Raw genomic sequence first — 6,000 nt, 5'->3', positions numbered from 1 at the left:
TTGATGTCATTCACAGTAGTATAGGCTAGAAGCAAACAAGTTTCTTTCAATGTTGCAACTCAAACAAAGTCTCCTCATAATCTATTCCTTCTTCTTAGTTGTATCCTTTAGTCATTAAATGAGATTTATTTCTGACTATAATTCCTCCTTCATCAAGTTTGTTTGTCCTAATAACATGATGATCTTTGGGTTAAAATTCTAAATTTTTAATCCATAATTTAGAGTAAGTAACTAATGGTTTATTTAGTTAATTAGGGTGATTAGAAGATAATTATAGAGTTTGGATAGCCATTTGGGCCTATTGCCCTATAAAAGGCTTAAAAAGGGGTTAAAGATGCTATTGGGCTTATATTTTTAGGCTTAAGTGATCCTTCCTCTTTTGGACAATTTGCCATAGTGGATGGTGCAATTCGCCTTGGCGAACAATGCGAAATTTATTATCCTGATGTTGCTGTTTGGATTGACAGATTTTGAGTGATATTGAGAAAGAACTGAAGAGAAAGGTGTTAGAGCTTTACTAAGGTTATTTTGTAGAGAATTTTTGAAGGGTTTTAGAGCCCTTAAAGCCTTGGGTAAGCCTCATATACTCTTATTTTACCTCTTTTTTATACATTTTCTACTATCTTTAGGATTGGGAATTTAATATCCAAGCCTAAGCCTAAGTTCTAACCATTCCTAGGATGTTAATGAAGTCTTTGGAAATTATTATGTGCTTCCCCACCTAGGTTTTGGTTGTTGGTAGCTTTAAATGTCAATAAACAAAGGTTTCGAGTAACCCTAATGCTAAATAATTAAGTTTAAGCTAATGAGGTTAATTAATAATGTTTCCTAAGCTTAATGGGAGTTAAATATGTTAATAGAATTTTAGGGTTGGTTGTGCTTAATCATGCTTAATAAAAATTTAAGGCCTTAACTGTGATTAAGGTTAATTAATGACAATTAGTCATTAATGATGTCTATAAATTATTAGTTGTAAGTTGACTACTTCAGAGCTCATTGGGCTTATCAAGAAACTCCTTTAGAATCTAAAGCGTACTCTTAGGGTGGTAACCTAAAGGTAGAAGCAAACGAGAGTTAAGTTGTTATAGATAATTGTTGTTTGCAATTACAAGTTGTATGTTACCGATTACGATGACAATGATGATTTGGATACATAAGCATGTTGGTAGCGATTGTTTTGAATCATGTGATTTATGGTTATGAGCTTGTTTGATGATGAAATAAAATGGTATGAACACTACTACAAAATTACGGGAATGCATGTTTTTGGCCTAAAGCGCTCCTGCAGGGGTGGCCTATAAGAGCACTTTTTAAAAAAGCTCACCCTTACAAATCATGATAGAGTTCTCCTATAGATGAAAATACGAGCATACGAGAGCACTAAAGAAAAGAGTGCTCCCGTATGCCTACATATATGAGAGTGCTCACACAAAGAGCGCTCCTGTGTACTTCTTACAGGAGCACTCTATTTTTTAGCACTCCTATATGTAGTTTTTTATTTTGTTTTATTTAAATTTTTTAAAACTTCCTATGTTTTAAAAATGACTAATCTCAATATCAAAAAATAATCCAGAAATAAAATTGTTAAATGTAAAAATTTGTATACAACGAACTTGAAAATAAAAACTACTTCAATCTCCTAACCAGTCTAATCTCTAGCTATTCTAACAAATGAAACTATTGGTATTTTTCTAATACTAAAAGCTAGTTACCTATCATAAATAATCAATTATATATTCTGACCATTCTTCAATTATATCTTCTATTTGCTCTATGGTAAAATGTGAGGATTTTGCTCCCACAAAATACTATATGAGAAATAAAAGCAACGTATAAGTAATTAACTAACATTATATTAATTTAATTTTAAAACATTTGGCTTACATTCTTAGAAATGATCAACTCTTATTGTGTGATTACTTCTCTCATAAACTTCATCATATAAGTATCCACACTCCTGACCTTGTATCTATATAAGTACCCATAGAACAATAAAAGATATTATTATTCAAATAAGATAGAAACAAATTCCTACTTAATTACTAATACTTTAGGCATGAAATTATATATATAATTTTGATTTGCTGATGAAAATTTAGCAGAGTCTCCCTTATAACTTAGACATTCCAAATTTTTTTAAAAATTTTACATCAATTCAGAACAGCATATTCAGAAAATAAGCTTAAAATATCAATCAAACAATCATTTAAATACATACCAACTTCTTTTATTAAGCAAATAATAGGGTTAATATATAATTTGAACCCTAAACTATAGATCTAGTGGTAATTTGAACCCTAAACTTTAAAAAGATACATTCTAAACCCTAAATAATTAAAGTTGGGACAATTTTGTCCCTACCGTTAACTTTCAACAAAAGTTTGTCAAATTCATTTGGTGAAAATTGCACATTAAAACCCTAATTTGATAGACGTTTGTCGAAAGTTAATGGTAGGGGAGAACTTTCCTCAACTTTAATTGTTTAATATTCAAATTGTCCCTAGACCTATAGTTTAGAGTTCAAATTACATATTAACCTTGAGTTCAATTCTTTGTATTTTAAAAATTGCACTATAATAATCAATAATAATTCAGCAGTAATGGAAAAAAGTGTATTTTGCGTATTATATCAATTTTTAAAAATATTTTTGAAGGAGTGTGTGAGTTTCTTGGTTTAAATTGATCGATAAAGGTGAAAATTTATAAAATAGAACCAAATACTTTTCTAATAAATAAAGAGATAGAGAAAAAAGTGTATAAAGAGGAATCTATTCTAAATTTTTTCCTAACAAAGAATGATAACATTTTTACACTGATATTATTACAAGATTTCATTACGTCAAAGAACAAACAGGAAAAAATATGAAAGTGTGCTTATAGCGACAGATTATGTTACGCTCCTATTACTGCCACTAATAACCTATGAAAAGCTCACCTAACAAGAACCAAAATAGTTAACTCAACACTTTCTCATTCATACCCACCATGATCTCTACCAAAAACTATTTTACTCATTATTACAATTTACAGCCTTCTTTTATATAGTTTCATTATCATCATTATTATTTACCTTTTTTATTCCTTCTTCTCATATCCTAGGAAATTATAATATTACCACGGGTTAATATACAATTTGAATCCTAAACTATAAGTCCAAGGCTAATTTGAATCCTAAACTTTAAAAAAGTGCATTTTAACCCTAAACAATTAAGGTTGGGGCAACTTCATCTCTATCGTTAACTTTTAATAAACCTCCATCAAATTAGGGCCTAATATGCAATTTTTACCAAATAAATTTGACGGATGTTTGTTAAAAGTTAATAATAGGGGTGAAATTGCCCCAACTGTAATTGTTTAAGGTTTTAAATGTACCTTTTTAAAGTTTAGAGTTTAAATTTTCCCTGGACCTATAATACATGGTTCAAATTGCATATTAACCCCCAATAATATAAACCTTTATTCTATTCCATGTATAAAACTTAATAGGATCAAGCTCTTCAGTATTTGGAGGAAGACCTTCACCACCTTGGTAATGTGTAATGGCTTTGTTAGATTTAAGCATACCAACCTAAAATTCTTACTCTAATTGTTATAATAGACATGTATAAAGAATATAAAACAAAAAACTTACTGATTAAATAATATCCTCAAAGATTAGTATTTCTTAAAGTCACCATCATTTAATGAGTCAAGATAATAAATTACAAGGAGGAATGGATTGATAGAAACAAGCATCCAATGTTTCCTGAAAAGGTAAAATATTTCATTAACTTAAATGTCAACTAAATTTAAAGATAAATAACAATAACAACTGACCTTAGATTGTGAGGAGCTAAAAATAGCATGTTTCTTTTACTTTTAGCCTTGAATGCATTGGTGATTTTTTGATAATGATAATCAAAACTATATGTACTTGTTTTATGAGGGCTAATAAATGAAATTTATGTCATTATTGAGCTCACTACACCAAAAAAATATGATACAAGTACGTAAAATGAAAGAATAGAAACAATCACTACTAATATTAAATAAATACCATAACAAATAATAAAAATTTAGAAACTACCAAATGTATAAACTAATTTGTTTGGTTTGTAGTTAATTCTTGGTTAGAATCTCATTAATATTTTCAGCTGCTAATTTTTTGATGATTGCTTCACCATAAATCTCCTGTTCAAATTCTATTTCACGAATCTTATTTTTAAATATTATCCACATAATCACTTTGGGTGCATTTTGATGAGGATATTTTAGCTAAGTAGATTTTGTGTCAGTCTTCCCTGCCTTAGTTATAGAGGTAGATCCTTTTGATGGCTTTCATTTTGATTTGATTGGCTTGTTCGCTATTTTATTAGATTTTGAGGACTACAAAATATAAAATTAATTAGTAAGGCCAAAATTAAACATGAATGATTTTAAAGAACCATCAAGTATTATACCTATAACTTAATAAGCTTTGTAGGCTAGCCATATAAGTCCCAACAACATCAAAAATCATGAATATGTCCTCATCTACTATTGGCATAGGCAACTCAGCTTGATTTTCTATTGGGATACTTATGGTCCCTTTAATTGATCGGTGAGCAATGGTCTAGAGTGTATATTAATACTATTATCATTATACATAGATCCAAGTGCTACAACACGATAATGTAGTGATTCTAATCATAATTGATATTGTGAATCACCTTAAGAAATAATACATCAATATTTTAAATAAAATGTAAGATATAACTTGTGAATAAAGAGAAAATAATATAAAGATAAATTATAACCTTAGGAAAATCTTCTTTAGCATGGATCTTTAGCAGCTATCTCTATCGCTAGGGTTGGCTTGTGGCATATTTACTACCCCAATCATTTGCTCTAATCCCTTTTCCATGTGATCTTGAATTTTTTTTTTCCATTCTTGCCTCCATTTCTACCATCCTTGCATTAAAGTCATCTTCAGTAAAAAATTTACATCGATGTCCAAAGTAGGTGCCTTAAGAAATGCTAAATCCGATCCTCTAACATGACCATGGACCTTTGAAGCTCCTAATGCCCTACCAAGAACGTCCACATGTCTACCAATATCATCTTGTGACACTGACTATGAGAATGCTTCTTATTAAGTAAATTGTGAACTGGTTATTAAGTAAATAATATAAATAAAGTAATACACTAAGATATCCATACTCACATAATCCTCCCAGACTTTTTGAATGTGTTAGTCGGATAAGTTGCCCTTCTCAAGCTATCTTCTAAATAAGAGCTCATGAAATTGGGGCATTAGGTGTAGCCTCTTCCTGCTATTCAAAGAAGATATTAGAATGATTAAACATCATTTTTTTATATGTGTATATATATGTCATATTAATAGAAGATATTAACTAGAACTTACCAAATCATGCTTAATATTTAGATTTCTCTTTCTTCCTGCTCTATATTGAAAGGGAGTGTTTGTAGCTCTAAAGTGAATGACTTGACTTATCTGTTGAAATTTAGGCTACTTGCATTTTAATAAATTCATCCCAATACTCTTGATAAATCTTTGGATATATTACAGGAGGATGTGGATTGAATTGTCTATTTGCATCTTTGAGATTATATGTTGTAAAAGTAGCTCAAAATTTCCTATGAGCACATATAGCTTTTTTTTTAAAATATTATTTAGGAATGCTTAATGAATGAGCGCTCCTAAAGAGAAAATCATTTAGGAGCACTCTATATATAAGCTTTCTTAAAAGTTTTTGTTTTTGTTTTTTTAATTTTTTTATATTATCTTTTGAAGTGCTTATTTAAAAGCGCTCTTAAAGAGCCACTATACCATAGTGCTTTTAACAAAAAGACTCCTATATGTTCTGCCTCCACATTTTATAGCTTTTTTTTCATAAGCACTCCGAAAGACACGCTCCTAAAAACCATTTTTGTATTAGTGATAATTGAAATTCAATATGGTTGTAAAGCATGATGTGAAAATGGTACTGTGATTATTGATATCTTAATGAGTATTGATTA

Source organism: Prosopis cineraria, unplaced genomic scaffold (assembly GCF_029017545.1).
Source record: "Prosopis cineraria cultivar Desert tree isolate PC_DT_omini unplaced genomic scaffold, ASM2901754v1 PC6, whole genome shotgun sequence".
In the NCBI taxonomy this organism is placed as follows: domain Eukaryota; kingdom Viridiplantae; phylum Streptophyta; class Magnoliopsida; order Fabales; family Fabaceae; genus Prosopis; species Prosopis cineraria.
The sequence above is the reverse complement of the archived record's forward strand: the minus strand, read 5'-3'. Positions refer to the sequence as shown.